General features: G+C 39.7%; 1 pseudogene; it reads left to right on the top strand.

The window, feature by feature from the left end:
• Positions 1–5,204: 5,204 nt before the first annotated feature.
• On the top strand, positions 5,205–7,501 carry LOC128585437 (tRNA selenocysteine 1-associated protein 1-like; annotated as a pseudogene).
• The last annotated feature ends 10,503 nt before the right edge of the window (positions 7,502–18,004 follow it).

Below are 18,004 nucleotides of genomic sequence, written 5' to 3'. Positions count from 1 at the left end.
GACCAGAGACAAGGACTACTTTCAGCAGAGTAGTCAGGAAGAGACCGGCTGAGGAGGTGACATTCAAGCAGACACTGAAGTGTGGGAAGGGGCAAGCCAGCCGTGCCAAGAAGGGGACTTTAAAAAGCACATAAAATATCAGATACGCCACCGATCTTACAAAATGTGACTTAAATGGGAAGGGGACTGACAAAGCTCAAAATGTGATACACTTTATGTCACATGCTTTGTGAAATCATGTTCATTTACTCAACATTTACCCAATGACCTTCCACAAGCACACGCCTCTCCTCTACCCTCCAGGCACAGACCAGAAGACGGGGAGGGTGTTGCTTGGGCCTAGGAAGGTAAGAGCCCTGTGAGAGTCTAGCAGCGGCCTTGTACTTCGCCTGCCCAGGGGAGCATGCACAGAGCATGCACAGTGTGCAGTTCAGGGTAGCCCTGTTTAGGCCTTGGAGCCTAAAAAACAGAACTCGTTGGTGGGCAAAAACGAAGAGGGGGATGAGTTAAAGTACTGCTATGCTACTTACCAAATGAGGGTGCCCATCATGGAGCATCACCACGGGAACCACCAGGGCAGCTGAGAAAGTGTTTCTTGCTGTTAGTATCAGCTGCACTGCCTCGGAGAATTAATAGCAGCCTTGGAAAGAGTGTGCGTGTCGTGTATCTGCGTGTGTGTTTTAAAAACAAAGAACTATGCTTATTTATATCTCACACCAGGGGACAGCCTCTTAGAGGAACAGACCTGAAGCCCAGGCCACCCTGGATTGCTCAACACACACTCAGATTTCTTTTGAGGATACAGAGACAGGCATAGGAGCAGAGGGGAGCTTTCTGGGGGTTTTGGTCTAGACCAGTGGTTCTCAACCTTTCTAATGCTACAACCTTTAATACAGTTCCTGTGGGTCGCAACCCACAGGTTGAGAACTGCTGGCCTAGACTGTGCAACTCTGATTTAAAAATTGGGGATAGACAGTAAGATCTCCCTCTGCAGATAGACGATGCATAGAGGTGACATTATGGATCAGAAAAAGGACACGCTCTTGCCAAAAGGGCCAGCTTAGAAGCAGAGTGCAAAATAATAACTAGGACAACTATAAGAGGACCCAGCTTGAAGTTTACCTTCTCAGATAAGTTTCCCATGAATATGGGGAGAGTCATAATTATAGCAATGTTTAAATACCCATGTTTATCCTCAAATCCTTTTTAGTCAGTAATGCACCTATACAGCCCCGTGAGGGGTGCCTGTGGGAACAGGAGAGAAGCAGCCTAAGGCGGTGTGGAAGGCCCACATTCCCCACATCCTCACCCCTCCGTGGCTGCTTGGTGGGGCCATGAGCAGGAATTCCCACGGGGCAGGTGTAGCGAGGGAGGAGGAGGGCATGGGGGCTTAGAAGAGACGGGGAGGGGTGCGTGAAGATGGGGGCAACTTGGGGGCAGATGTGAGACAACTTCTTAACTCTCCAGAGGGCAAGACCCCCAAAGAGGGAATGAGCATTTAATAGGGCCCCATGCTCGTATGTGCAACATAAAACTTGACCTGCTGTCCACGTTGGCTCTCTGGGCCAGTGTGGCTATTCCTTTTGCATATAGATCTTCCCTACTCAGAAGCTAAATATGTCAGCTTACCTTTCCCAAAGAGAGGAGAAGTGGGCAGGTAGCCTGGGAGCTTTTGCTCTTTAACTAAGCCTCTTCTTTGGAACCAGGCAAAAATGAAGCCAATAATTGATGGCTTTCCCTTCAGTTGTGTATTTGTGTGTCTGTCTGTGCATGTGTGTGTGCTCATGTAAGTGTGTTTCTTCTGCTATTTATCCTTCTCTTGTTAAGATTGTAATGGGCTTAGTCCTGGGACTTTTGTGGGCTGTCACATTGACCCTGTAGTTGCCCCTAATGTACAAACGTTTTATTATCTGCTAATGGTGCAATAAACATTGCTATGGCTAATAAGTCCATATTTTCTATGAATGAGCTCATCTCCCACAAAAAAATATATTAACAAAGAAAACATAACCATATCTTACGCCTATCAACATAATTTGAAAAACCTGGATGCTGAGCAAACAGACTATCTTAGTATTATTATTTTTTTCTACAAAGAATCAAACTTATGTTCTGACATCTTGCCAATTTGTTCTCATGCTCCCTGTTTCAAATCAAACCCTGTCAAATTCTCCCTAAAGCCTTACACTCCTCAGCCTTCTGGGCCTTTGCATCCACATATGACCCCCACGGTGCCAAGCACTCTGATATCAGCAAAAAACATCCCAGGCTTAACGGTAGTTAGATTTTAATTTCATTACTTTGGACTTTAACCTGCCCTCTAATTAGACGATGAACTGAGGAAAATCTAATTACTTTTCCAATATTCTTTCATGTGGCATTCTTGATTATTGCCATGTCACATTTGAACAACTCACAGGGGGTTCCTGAATGTGGATAACAATCATTCATTGAAATAATGCTCATAATCAGATAGTGGAAAGTTGGTTTGTTTTTCTGCCTGTTGGTTTATCTGAGAATTGGCTCCATAGCTCTCTACCCTAAGATTAGTTAGATTTGGCCACTCAGGTAGCCAAAGGCATGTGAAACATGCTACAACTGGCCTCAATCTTGTAACAATTCTCCTTTGTTTTACAAGACAGACAGATGACCTTCCTTCAGGCAGAAGCCAGCAGGTAAATGGATTATTTGATTGACTGGGTATGGCACTGCTGTTGAGAAATGTATTTCACATATATTTGGCTAGATGAAAGTGGCATGGCCCATTAGGATACTATTGTGTTAATTTGGATTGCCACCCAGGTAGGAAGGCAGTTCTGCTGGAATGGTGCATTGTAAAGAATGGCTTGGATCTTTCAGGTGGAGAAGGCCTTACCATGGTGAGACCAGCTGGATGGGGTCGAACCCAGGACACGGTAACAGGCTGTGCTATCTGCCCGACTCTGTGACTGACTCACGAGGAAGGCCAAGAAAGCGAACACAGCCCCTCTTGTTGTCTGATCGACTCCCCCAGCCTGATGGATTCAGGCAAATGAAGGAAACAAGGAAATAAATGGACTGTGTCTAAGCTTTTACCAATTAACCTCACCAATTAACCACTTGCACCCACCAGCTCAATCTCACCCTGGTCACCACAATCATTGGTATGAAAATAAAGGTCCCTGTACTTCTTAGCATCAGATTTCTGGAATAGATGTCACAAAGAGCCGAAGAGACAGTATTATTAAAGATCAAAAGCAAACACTAGTATCCCCAACCAGGGATTTTATAACAACCAGGGAAACAACAACAACAAAAAGGAAAAAAATTGCTTACCAAATGTGAACAGATATTTCACAGCCCTCTCTCTCATTTTAATTAAGCAATTTAATACATTGGATCTATTTTCAGAACTTCAGCGATGATAGCCCACAAGTTTGAAGTCTATGATCAACCAACAGACGTATGTTGCAGCAAGAGGTTTTCTTGCAGAGGACAACAGTGCTGAGTGAGAGAAGATGTCCTGTCCAGCAATTCAGAGATACCACCCTTTCTCTGCTTTTACTGAAATGCAAGAAGATTCTTCTGCTTCTGCAGAGGTCAAAACACAGAAAGGAAACAAGTGTTATGAGTTCTGTAGGCCTGAAGGATGATCTTTATACAAACTCTTTTCTTAGGAACTAGATAATCCAGAGGAGCAAGCTAGCACAAGACGGACAAATGTCAGTCTAGCCCCTCTTTGTGTCTGTAAATGTAGTCCCATGTAAGGAACAATTAAACCACAGAATCCCAGCCAGACAAAGTGCAGACAATTTACAACCCAGCTACTGTTGCTAGGGAGGATCTCTGATGGTCTTACCTAAGAAGCACTTAGAAACGAAAGGGCTTCTCAGTAGAGGGAGTTTGTTTTGTTTTGTTTTGTTTTGTTTCATTTCCAGGAGGTACTATGCCAGGAAGTTTTTTTTTTACCAAAAAGCAGAGAGATCTATAAAACCTCTTTTTTTTTCCTTTGGATCACAGATAGATGCAGCAGGCATACTTGCGCTAATGAAGGGGAGCATATCTCCAGAAACCACCAGGATCTATGCAAGTAGGACAAACAAATAGGTAGAGCTAAGCATACATGGTTGATAAAGTATCTGTACTCCTTACAGGCCTTAACCATGAGAGGATCTTAGGTGTGCCACAAACATTTTCAAAGATCATTAATTAAATTATTTTGAAAGCAGTTCAAAGCATAGTAAGTATATATACTTTTTTTACTCTTTTAATTTTTTTGAACAACATAATTTAAGTGTGCCATGGAATTTTCACTATAGAGATAGTACTGAGAGATTAAAAAAAGAAAAAAAGTTGAAAAACACTGGTCTAGGGAGATAAAGACTGTCAGCATCAAAGCCAGATGACTAAGAATTCAAAATGGGGTTCCAACACTCATTAGCTCTAAGATGGGGGCATTTCTGACCTCTCTGAGCCTTGGTGTCCTTAATAGTATAAGGACAGTAGCATCTGCATCCTGGAGTTCATACAGAGTCAATGCTAACAGATGTTCCTCAAATATTACATCCTGGATCCTTTTTTGCACAATTATAGACTAAAAATGGAAATAGAGTAGAACCTCCTTAGTTGACCACCTCCCTCACTGACTATCTCCTTAAGTTGACCAAATTCTCAGACTCAGCATGTACCACATATATGACACCTACCAGTGCAGCAGGCCTAGTTCCTTGTATTGTCCACCTCCACATGTTGACCAGTTTTTTATAGTCCCTTGTGTGGCCAACTTACAGAGGTTCTACTTTATAATTTCCCATTTTTATAGAAGGTAGTAGTCTATGATGAAAACCAAGATAAGAAAATACGATGCGATTAAAAAGATAACACCGTAGGAGCCAGAAAACCTTATTTCACAGCCTGGCCCTATCTATTTTGACCTCTGGGATTCTTCTTGCTCATCTCTCTGGGCTTCCAATTTCTCATCTAAAAACTAAAGAGATTTGACTAAAATATTGATTCTTAGAATTTCTTCCAGCTTGGACATCCTTTCATGTCACTAATGGTTGTTATTATTGATAATGGCTAAGCCACTGACTAGACATTTATTTAAAGTCCCATCATGAACCCCTTGCCACTGAGTTTCAGAGGCGCATGCTCCGTGGTGGTCCCCACAGATCAGACTAGTTTCTGCGTGGGAGGCATGCAAGGTCCCACTGGGATGTGTGGACATGTCGGCTGGCCTGTGAATGGAAGACCTGGAATCCTACATGGATGAGAATTTCACCTCCAGAGCCTTTGCCACCACAGTGGGGAGACAGTGGTGAGCATCAGAATTATGTGAACTGTCTCACTGGGATCCCACGTGGCTGCTGCTTTGTAGAATGTACAGATTTGGCCACAGCTGGGAAGTGTCTACATAAAATTGATAGGAAACTCCTTCTAGGAGCCACACCCATAAAGAATTTAGATCCTGATGATGTGGCCATTTTTTACTGTCATTGATTGCTACCATCTATTGAATCCCTACTGTATACTTACATCATTTTATTAAATCCTGTAACAACGCTGAACAGTGGACTTTGTTACATGAAACAGCCCATGAAACTATAGCTCCAGGAAGTGAAATAACTTGCCCAAGTTATAGTGAGTGGCAAAGCCATGATTCAAACAAACAATTAGTTGCCTTCAAAATCCGTGCCCTTCCCACTCTGCATCACTGCCTCACATAACAGAAGATTTAAAACTCTAGACCGCATGTCTGATGGAGAAACTAGAATGGGCTGGCAGCCACAAGGACGCATTTCAAGAGAGTTACATTCTGCTCTTCCCACAGTTACTTAGCTTATAGCTGCACCAGCTGGCACACCTGGGCTCACGGAGCCAATGGAACTGCAGTGACCTTAGTGGTCATCCATGCAACCTCCTCATTTGCTACAGGAGAGAAAGCTGAGGTAAGAAAGGGGGAGATATTTTGGCAAGGCAAAACATTTGAAACTGAACTAAGCTACTCGTGAGAAACAACTGGATAACAGCCCTTCTTTGTGGGGGAACTTATCCCCAACTGGGTGATGGCATTCTGTATGAATTCTTCGTGGAAGTCCCCCCCTCCTGTTGAGGGAGCAAGGTGGTTTGGGACCAGACAGGCTTGTCTGAGGGTGATGGTTTTGTGAAATTCACAGGTGATGTGTAACAGAAGGTAGCACTGATGGAGTGCCAATGGCAGCAGGACCAGGGTCTAAACCCGTGCAGCTGAGTGTGGCAAAGCCAGCGGAGCACAGTCAGATGTGTAGTGACAGCTACAGCCCGTGTTACCAGCAGTACCAGAACGTCCATGTTCAGCGTGGCTATGACCAGAACACAGGCAGCTATAGATGCAGTTACCCCCCAGTATGGCTACACTCAGAGCACCATGCAGACATGTGAAGAAGTTGGAGACGATGCATTGAAAGGTACAAGCCCACTACCTAAGTGAAAAGATTCAGCACTGACCGGTCTCGATAGGGAAACAGACTCTTAAGACACCCATGCCAAAGCTGGATATGACTGAGGCAAGGGGAGCTGATGGAGCAGAATGAGGAGCTGGATGACACACTGACGGACAGTCACCAGCAGCCCCTGGACACGGTGTCTTCTGAGATCCCTGCTTTCGTGGAGCAAGAAGAAAAACTTGTCGAGACTGAGTGGGAGATGAGACTCTTCTTTAAAATTGTGCAGGCTTTTTTGAAATGTGAGCTGGAAGATTTTAATAATGACCATTTCTGGAGATTGTGAATATTTATACAATGCTGCAGCCTTGACAGTGATCCATTTGCACTTGAAAAGCAAGGGACCAACTGCTGAACGAAATTCAAACTGCTCTTTTGGTCATAAACATTGCCCCATGAAGTTATCCACACTCCTAGAGATAAGGGCAGCTGGGGATACCCACAGTGGGTAATGACTCATTTAGTAAACCGTGGGAATGCAAAACAAGAAAAAAACACAATAAAAAGTAAAAAATAAAATAAAATCTCATCATTTTCATTAAAAGCAGCAGCATATGATGGTAACACGAGAGGGTTCTACAGCCAGACTGCTTGGGATCTGAGTTCCAGATTTGCTGCTTTTAGCTCAGGGACCTGAGACATTTAACCTCTCTGTGCGTTAGTTGTCTATAAAATAGGAAAAGTTACAGTAACTTTGGTCGTAAAGATTTAGTGAGTTAGCCAGGGAAAGTGCTAAGAAATAAGTACTCAGTAAGTGCTAGTGGCTCTCTGTTGTGGTCTGGCTATTATCTATCAAGGGGAGATGCAATGATCACTAAATACAGCATAGATTTAAAATGTCATAGTTTTGTTTTTGTATAAATGGGTTTTCAGTCAATTCTCTTCCCAGGCAGCCATCGTACATTCAGTCCCGACCTGCATTATTACAAACAGCCAGAGCAATGACTGTCCCTACTTCTGTGGCCCAAGTCAGTGGATCCAGGGACAGCTCTGATGTGATTCAAATCTCCAAGCACAGAGAGAAGATCAAGCCCAGATAAACGGACCGTTAAGCACTGCCATAATTTGTGAAAAGGTCAGACAGTTACACAAGCATTTTGCTGAGACCTGAGAAAACCAAACAAGAGAGAGAGAACACAAGACATATGATTTCAAAGTAAGAGACACTTGGAAACTTTTTTTAAAGAGTCACTTTCTGAATATTATGAAACTTGGGGAAAAAATCTGTGTCAGCAAATTGAACATGGCAGCAATATTGTCCAAATAGTGAAAACCAGTGATTGATCCAGAGTAGACTGTTACGCCAACTCATCTAATTTGTGTTGGCAGCAGATACCTTCTGAACATTTTACTTGCTTTTAAAATACACTTATTATTTGGTGTCTGTGAAACTTTGATCTTACCAACCATTATCAGCCATGGCAGTCAGGTAAGGTGAATACCCAGGATTGTTACTGCAATGGACAGACTTCGCCCTAAAGGAACTTCTAGTCTATATATAACCTAGCATAAGATCTAGTCAAGGGTGACTTTGTGTGGTTTAGACATCAAGAACTCAGTTAGGCTTGAGAAGATGGGGATTGTGTTCTTTGATGATGTGTTTTAGGTGTTAATCTCATCAAAATGTTTCTCTCTCCTTTTTGATTTCCCTGTAGTTCTAATTTTAGTTTTCTCAACAGATTTTCCCAGCCGTAGCTGGCTCTAAGTCCACATGTTAAGGCAGTTTGCTACTAACTCAGAGAAATCATTTTAACTCTCTCATACATTTTCATTGACTCTTGTCATTCAGACCTTAATTTAATCTTAAGTTTGCTCATTTAGAATCTTATAATTTAAAACAATTTTCTGATGTAGTAGCCTTTCCCAGTCTCCAAATAAAATGTCCTTGAAGGCACAAGAGGAAATTCAAACAGAAACTCAAGAATATCTAGAAATAACAACAATGAAAATATAGTAGATTACTTCTATGGAAAATAACTAAAATACAACTTAGAGGAAAACTAATAGCCTCAAATACTTCCCGGACTACAAAAAGAAAGGAAAATGTAAATTAGGCATCCAAGTTTAAAATCTAATATAAGCTTAACGAAAGCAAAACGATGGAATTAATAAGGATAAAGAGAAATGAATGACTTTGAAATGAGGAAAAAGTAGGACTAAACAATAAATTTAGAAACTGGGTTAAAATGCCAAAAAGCAAACAACTTATTGTTCACTCCGATAAGGAAAATGGAGAAAAAGCAAAAAACATACAAAATAAGAAATCAGAAGGGTAAAATAACTCAGATTCAAAGAAAATTTGAAGAATCATAATAGATTGTTTTTTTTCATTTTCACAATATAGGTAATTTTCTAGAAAAAAAAGTTGCTTACTAAGGCTTACCAACAGAGCATACCTGATGGGCTGAAAGAAATTGGAAAGTTGCTTAGTTTTTCCCCTACTTTCTGCTATCCTTAAGCTCAGAAATGGAGAGTCTGGGTCAACATGAAGATGAAGCCACTGGCTGCAGAAGGATTGGAGGGCCCAGAGCAATGTCTCTCTTTCTATATCCCCTTGGAAACTATGACTCTACGAAAATGACATTTCCTCAAAGATACTGAAGGGGGAAAGGTGGCACTGGTTCATTACATTCTTTTGGGGGGGAGGGTGTTATTTCATATTTTTAATTATTATGGGTACTTAATAATTGCATTATATGTCTTTATAGTATATTGCATTATGTGTCTTTATATGTCTATTATAAGTCTTAATATTGCATTATATGTCTTTATATGTACATGTGATGTTTTGATATGGGCATACAATGTGAATTAATCAAATCAGGGTAACTGGAGTATACATCACCTCAGGAATTTATCATTTCTTTTTGTTAGGAAGTCTAATTTCACTCTTTTAATTAAAGTATAACTTAACTCATTGATTATAGTCACTTCGTTATGTTATCAAATATTGCTCCTTCTATCTAAATAACTAATTACATTTTTGCACCTGTTTATCATCCCTTCTTTATCTTCAACCCTCCCTGCTACCCAGCACCTGGTAACCATCATTCTACTCTCTGTCTCTATGAGATAAAATGTTTTAGTATTTACCTCTCACAGAAGGTGAGAGCATGTGAGATTTGTCTTTCTCTGCTTGGATTATTTCACTTAATGTAATGTTCTTAATGTAATGTTCCATCCATGTTGTTGCAATGATTCATTGCATTCGATCAAGCAAAGCCCTTTGGACAGTGTGGAGGTGAAAAAAGCACATGTTCTGATTTTTTTTATGCACTTCTTCATTTCAGAAGATCAGGTACAAAAGGATTCCACATTTCAGGCCTGCAACAACTGCTATTCCCAGTGTCCTAAGTTAGGTTGCATGAAATGCTCCACTTCCTACTGATCTATGAAGGTGCCATCAGCATGAGGAAGAAAGGTGAACTGGGCCAAAGAACTTGGCAAAGGTAGTACAGGCAAACATCTTGTATGGGTGTCAATCTCAGAGAGATCTCTGGGCTTAATATCCAGACCTTCCGCACAAGGATTAGTGGCAAGACGAGGAAGATCAATTGAAGTTCTCTTCTGTTTCGTTAAGCAAGAAAACCCAGAGCAGAGCCTACACTTTACTTTATCCAAAGCAGAGCCATTATTTTTACAAATTCCCACATTTCTTCCTTACTTCAGCCTTCTAAAATTCTCTTACTGTCGAGTTACTGAAATAGAGAAAGTCACAAGGGATTTTTATATTGGTATCTGCCCAGATCACATTCCTACTTCCATCACATGTTTTATTGGGTTAAATAACTTTGCTTATCCAACCTCTCAGGACTTGAGTCCTGAAGTCTAGTGAGTTTCACCCTGCAACGCAATCACTACAGAAGACTTCTATGGCGTATTAATCAAGAGTGGCACTGGATTCACCCAAAGTTAGAAGGTTCTGCTATGGTCTGAATGTTCATGTCCCCCCAGGATTCATATGTTAAAACCTAATCTCTAGTGTGACAGCATTAGGAGGTGAGATCTTTGGAAGGTGATTAGATCATGAGGTTGGAGCCTACATGAATGGGACTGGTATTCTTATAGAAGTCCAAGGGAACTTGTTTGCCCCTTCTATATCTGAGGATGCAGTATGATGATTCCATCTATCCATCAAAAAATTGCCCCTCTGCTGGCACCTTAATTTTAGACTTTCCAGTCTCCAGAAATAAATTTCTGTTGTTTGTAAGCTGCCCAGTTGACAGTGTTTTGTTTTAGCAGCCAGAATAAGCTTAGGACAATTGATTCAGTTCTATCTACAAAGCTAAAGCAGCTTCTGGTATCAAGGTTTCTCAAAATATCTGGTTAGCTATAAACAATGCAGACCTACTAGGGAAGACCTAGTAGGCCTAGGTTAGCTGTAAACAATGCAGACCTACTAGGAAAGACGTAGTAGGTCTAGGTTAGCTGTAAATAATGCAGATCTATTTTCCATTTGCCCCACCAGATCCCTTCTTCACTCTGGCCTCTTTCCTGGAAGGTCATCTGTATGGACCCCATCAACCTGTCTCCAAACTCTCAGTGTTTCACTTGGATTGAGCTGAGGTGAAGACAGAAGGGAGGAAAATGGGAGCACCCTCCCCACACAGTCACAAGACATGGCCGTATCCATCCAACAAAAATTATTGTTTCATTTAAGAAGGATGGCTCTACAAATAATTACCCCTTTGGTTTCTCTGGATCTCAGCATGGTAACAGCTCAGTTTCTACCAAGACACTGAGTTATGAGTCTGTGCATATCATTGGAAACAGTCCTTTTGTAAATAAACCTCCTCTAATTATTTTATATTGAAGGTTCCATCTGTTTCCCAGGAAGGTAGGACAAACACACAGACTCGACTGGGAGCTTCTAAAACCATATCCAAGACAAATGTTATCCATCAAAATGTAAGTCATCATCTGCTTGTCTGAAGTAGAATGTAGACAGAATATTTACTCCCACGTCAAAAGCCAACAGATCTTCTTTAAAGAAAATTGAACAGATAAGAACAACAAATGCTTATAGCACGTTTTCTCATATCCCTGAGATAAGGGCTTCTTATTCTAGTACTTGCAGGCCTACTGCTTATGAGCTAGTTTCCTTTGGTTCATCATATAATAAATTCTAACATTCTCTGTTTTGTTTTGCTCTGCCCCACCTGCCCCACACAAAACTCCTCTTTATGTCCCCCTTCAGAGAAGATCCCTCAGAGGGAAGAGTCCTGCCTCTACTATAGCTCAGGTAATCCATACCAGTATCCAGTCCTACTGACTTAGATATGATCAGAAACATAAGGAAAACAAGAAGTATGAAGAAAAAATAGAAACATTGAACTCAAAGAATTTTTTTAACATCTAATACATGTAGATAGAAAGGGTAAATAAAGTTGTTGCTTTCATAAAACAAAATCAGGATGCTATGATAAAGGCTTAATTGGTAAAAATTGAAATTAAGGTATTAAATATTTAAAATTACTCCTGAAATAAAACTTAGAAGAACTATAAAACTCAAAGAAACTTCCTAGAATTGAAGCAAAGAAACAAACATATAAAAAAAAAGAAAAGAAAAGAAATTCAAATGTTACCAATATCCAGTTAATGGGTTTCATAAAGAGAAACAAAAAAACTAAAAGGGAGAAAATTATCAAAGAAATAATACAAGAAAATTTCCCAGAACTAAAGAAAGACACATGTATTCAAAGTACAAACAAAATCTCTATCGCAGTAACTTTAAAAGAAATAGAAAACTTATACCTAAACACGTCATTGTACAATCTCAAAACTCTAAATGTTAACAAGAAGATATTTTTAAAAGCTTCCACAGAGAAAAAAAACAAGTAACCTGAAAAAGATGCCTTCTTATCAACACTGCTGTACTGCTGTGTTGATAAGAAGGCATCTGTTCTAGCAGATACTGGAAGCCGATGGATCTATACTTTCCAAGTTCTCAGAGAAAATAATTTTCAATATAGAGTTCTTTATCCTGCCAAATTATCAATTAAATATGAAGGCAAAGTAAAGATATTTTAGGAATGTAAAGATTCAAAAGGATTATCTTTTTTCAATATAATTCCAATCAAAATGCCAGTTTGAATTTTTATGAGAAACTTGACAAACATACTATGAGATTTATGAGAAATAATAAATTTCCACAGAACAAAATTAGCCTTAATAGAAAGAAATAAGGTTGTGGGAACTTTTGCTACCAGCTGTTATGGGATACTATGAAATTATAGTAACCAAAATAATATTGTATTAGTGCAAGAGAAGTATAATAGACTGAACAGAAAAGAAAACATTTAGACATCTATTCACTCAGTAGATGTTACTGGGAAAACTGCTCTTTATAGAGAAAAGAATTTCTGAACCCTACCTAAGACCCCAAACGGGTATGCTTCAGATAAATTAAAGGCTTAAAAATGAAAGGGAAAGCCATAAACTTACAAGGTAAAAATGTGGGAGAATATCTTCATAGCCTAAGAGTAGGAAGGAATTTGGGAGTTTTATTTAAACTCCCAAACTGTAAAACTCACCAAAGCATAAACTCCAAAACAAAAACATTTATAACTTGATTATGTAAAAATTAAGGGTTCAACTTAAACTCAACTTGTTACCATTTGAAGCCACTGACACAGTCAATAGATGTATGAAAGATTGACAATATACATATATATTAATGGTTAAACTTAGAATGTTTAAGAAACTCCCGAGAAAGAACACAAAAAGAACACCCTCAGTAGAAAATGGGGAAAGGGTAAGAATAGGAAATTTGTAGAAGAAGAAACTCAAAACACCAACAAATATATTAAGAAGGATTTTTAAAACAGTATACAGAGAAGTTCAAAATAAGGCATCAAGGAGTTATTGCTTTATATTTGTTAGACTGTCAAAAATTATAAAGTTGGTGCAGGTGAAGATTGATGCAGATAACTCTGAAGAACAATTTGGTAATCTAAATGATTATATACCTGACCCAAAAATTCCACTCCTCCATCTATATCCAACTAATCCTCACATGGGCCCTTAGAGGCATGTATACAAGGATAATCATGGCAGCTTTTTAGTAGAATGGGGAACTAGAAGCAGCGTAAGTGTTCATAACTGAGAAAGAGATTATGTTAAAGGTGACGGGGTGCACCATATAATAGTGTTGATGGGGTCAGAAAACAATGCCCCAAAACACAGTACTTTGCCATGCTGAGTGCTTTGAGTTAAGGAAAATTGAAAGGTCTCAAAAATAAGCCTCAGCACCAAAGTTTCTTCCCGACCTTTCCCCATTCACCCATTTTTCTAGTCTTCTTTCTTTTCATTTCATTTCTTTTTTTTTTTTTTTTTAGAGAAAGTATCTTATTATGTTGCCTAGGCTGGTCCCAAACCCCTAGCTGGAGGGGATCCTCCTGCCTCAACCTCCCACACAGGCTGAGTTACATGTGTGACCCACCATACAGGCTTCTAATCCTTTTTCTTTCCTGAGCACTGTGACTCTTTCTGAAATATCCTTACCTGACTAAAAAAAACTTCCTTCCAAAAGAAATACAGATGCCTCAATAATCCCTACCAGATGGATGATGGTGATGGTTGCACAAAAATTAAAATGTATTTAATGCCAGTAAAGTATCCCTTAAAAATGGTTAAGATGACAAATTTTATCTTTTATTTTCCATAATTCTTAAAAATAAATATTTGTTCAAATTTTTTTTAAAAAATTCTCCTTATGATTTTTATCAAATAGCCAGGGAAAAAATTAAATACAAGAGAAGAGAAGAAACTGGACGTTGTTACCACACCCAAACAGATTTTTTCATCCATTTTTCTAAAGGTAGCTCCAATAGATTACCTGGGAGACTTTATCTGCATAATGAGATAATCTTTGTTCACAATGAAATTCCATGCCTCACCTTCTGGCCACCTGCCGCAGAACTCAGAAGAACTTTGTCCCAGGAGATTGGGTTTTTTTGTTTGTTTGTTTGTTTGTTTTAATTCTTTATTAAATCATAACTGTTTACATTAATGCATTTATGGGGTACAATGTGCTGATTTGATATACAATGTGGAATGCCTCCATCTAACTCATTAGCATAACTATCTCCTTGCTTACTTATTTATTGTAGCAAAAACATTCATACTCGCCCCAGAGACACATGCAGATGAGACATGGAGGGTAGCAGTTTCCTGTAGGCCTGGAATCACCTGTTACCTGATTGGCTTTAAGGGTCCTTGGCAGTGATTCACTAGTGTGCAGATATGATGAGGTCTCTTTAAAATGTATTTATTTAATAAATAATTGTGCCAAGGTCATGCACTAAAAAAAGAAAGAAAGAAAGAAAGAAATGTATCATTGCATTATGCACATTAGGTTGGATCTCCCAAAACCTTCCCTCCTCCTGGCCTCTCCCATGAGCTTGAAGAACAATGGCTGACACAGGCCACTGTTTTTTGAGCTCGTTTGTTTCCTCTAAGAATAATTTACATCCACACCCTCTATCTTTTCTTCCCTTATGAAGAATGGCATATATAAACAACTGAATCTCACTGGGTACTCACTCTTCCCTGGTTCTCCCATGCTTATACCCAGTAAATAAATTTGTATGCTTTTTCTCCTAGTATTCTGTCTATTGTCAATCATTTCAGTGATCCTTCAGAATGGGCAGAAAGAAAGCTTCCCTTCCACCCCTACAGTGTAAGGCAGCTAGAGGCAATGGATAAGATGTAAACCTAGCAACAGGGACTAATCTAACAAATATAATGCTTAGAGAGGGGTAACTAGAAAAAGCCACATGTCTGTGTCAGAGAGCATCCTTCTAAGACAATAAAACTTAAGCTAGACAGTCAAATAAAGAAAATTGAATAGAGAAAATCAATTAAAGATTCTAGAAGAACTGAAAATAGACAAAGTATTATGAAGCAATACAGAGACCCACTGCTCTGCAGTGTTTCTTTACCTTTTCTTCATTGTTGTTCCTATAAAACTTTTTGGAGATACTTTTCCTAATCACCCCCCACCATGATATACCATGTATCAATCAGGCACTGCATATATATCTATGCTTTCCACAAAAAAAAGCAGGATTACCTTCCCCAGGGAACCAATTTAGCCTCTTTGGGGGCAATATGCTTGGAAACACATGTGTCAGCTGCAGTCCCCAACCTGGTTTCATGGAAGACAATTTTTTCATAAATGGTGGGGGAGGAGACATGACAGGAGGCAGAGCTCAGGTGGTGATGCAAGTGATAGGAAGTGGCTGTAGTTCACCTGCCGCTCACCTCCAACTGTGTGGACCAATTTCTAACAAGCCTAGTGCTGGTCCACAGACAGGAGGTTTGGAGACCACAGTGCTAGAAGAAAAAGAAAAGGTGCTAAAGGGAAATTACCAGAGCCTAAAAGCCATGGCCTCCTAGCTGGCACTGGAAACACAATGGAGATTTAGCAAATGTCGAAGTTACCACCTACGGCAAAAGCTGGAGTAGAGGGAATACAGGGCTGACAATTCAGTTCACAAACTCTGGAAAAAGTGCTACACACCTCATTGCTGAATATCACTGTGGTCACCTTCAAGGTACTCCCCTTAGGAAACTACGCACCAACACCTAGCCTACCCTTCAAAGCAATTGTGGATGGAACACTTTTTCTGAAATGACCATCAGAGCTACTATCGTAGGAGGGTCTGACAATTAAATTCACAAACTTGCCACCAGGCGCTTACATTAAACAGCTCAGTAAGATTTCATGACCGTGGTACATCAGCGTCTCACATCTGTGTTCATGTCGGGGTCTTGCAGAGTGCTGTTCATTATTGTTGTTGTGTGCTTTTGTGTGCCATGTGATCACAGCTCTGATGGTGACTTCAGGAAAAGAGTTCCAGAATTTATGTGAAGGGTGACGAGGTGCCAATGATGATGCATAGCTTGCCAAGGGGAGTACTTCAAAGGGGACTATAGTGATATTTAACAATAAGGTATATAGCACTTTTTCTAGGATGAGTTCATGAACTTGATTGTTACACCTTGTACAATGACCTCCCCCTTCCTCCTTTCCTCAATCTCAGTGACCTGAATTGGCCAAAATTAATCAGACAGCAGGCAAACATAGGAAATCCAGTGTGCCACAGCCATCCCCTTATGTGCGAAACAGAACAGAGCAAGGGAAATGCAGGGAATGGCTGTGAGAGGAAGCAGGTAAATGGCCCACACAGTAATACATGTCATTCATTCACCAAAATGGAAAGAATATGCAAACAAAAGCACATACATTTTGCAAGCACATATACATGCAAAAAGAAGCACATTCAAATCGTTGTTTGAGTGAGGGAGAAGAGGGGGATGGGAGTAGAGAATAAAAATTAAAGGGAGTTTTATAAAGGAGAGAAAGATTACTTCGGGGGAGAATTTTCTTAAGGAGCTGCTCCAGCAAAACAAAGGTGTAAACAAAGAATGAGGACAACATAGGAACCAGGAACGGTGTTACAACCAGAGAGGCAGTAAGGAGTAATGCCAGGCTGACAGTTGGGCAGCAAGTGGAGGTAGTGATGAGTTGAGAGTAGAGGGTGTCGGGGGAGAAGCAGGGAAGGGCCTGCCCTAGGGAGGTGGAGTTCCTCTGGGTGAGAAGGAGCAAAACTGGGGACTTGTTTTCATGATCACATCACCTACTACAGTTCAGTTGTTACCATGTGTATATAACTCTTTTACCAAAAAAATTAAAATTAAAAAAAACTCCAATATAACTCAATTTTTTTCAAGAAACTTTTATCAAGAGTCTACTTCTGACAAAGAATAAAGTTCCTCTTGCAGCAAAAGGTCCAAACTTTTTAAGTTGACATAAAAGGCCCTGCAGGATCTGACCCTGAAGAACCCGCACATGTTATTTCTCCTCTCCATCTAGTCTAAGTGCTTTTAAGTCTCCAAACCTGACATGCTGTTTCCTGCCTGCCTTTGTGGGCTTCTCCCTCTAACTTGAGTGGTCCCCTGCTTGTTTTTTTCCTAGGCACCCTAAAATCCTAACAAGTGTTTCCTCGCCTCTCAGGACTTCATTTACCAGAGAGGGATAATCTCACCCTGTCTGACCAATCTGCTGTAGGATTTACCACACAGTGTCTTTATCGACTTTATCACTTTTCCTCTTCCAAACATTGAATTTATTTATCTTTGTATGCACAGCAGCAATTATAGTTCCTGATGCATATAAGATGCTTAATAAATGCTTATTTAATGAACACTTTCATCAATGAATAACAAATTAATAAAAACAAATAAATTGCATAATTCAGTGGTATTTTATACTGCATACTCTTTCAATATTGATTTATATTGATTTTGTATTACAGATCTATCCTACACATGAATATTCCTCAAATATTTTGGAATATATATTTACTTATTATATACATGTGTATTTATTTTTACCTGCTCTTTCCAAAAGAAAAACTTGAGATAAATCAAATTATGTAAATAATCATTGTACTCATATCCACTGTGTATCACGTTAGCAAAAGTTTTGGTTAGCTGAATGTTTATGTGTTTAAGATCTTTATTATTGCCGGGCGCAG

This window comes from Nycticebus coucang, chromosome 5 (assembly GCF_027406575.1).
Source record: "Nycticebus coucang isolate mNycCou1 chromosome 5, mNycCou1.pri, whole genome shotgun sequence".
Classification (NCBI taxonomy): domain Eukaryota; kingdom Metazoa; phylum Chordata; class Mammalia; order Primates; family Lorisidae; genus Nycticebus; species Nycticebus coucang.
The sequence above is the reverse complement of the archived record's forward strand: the minus strand, read 5'-3'. Positions and strand labels throughout refer to the sequence as shown.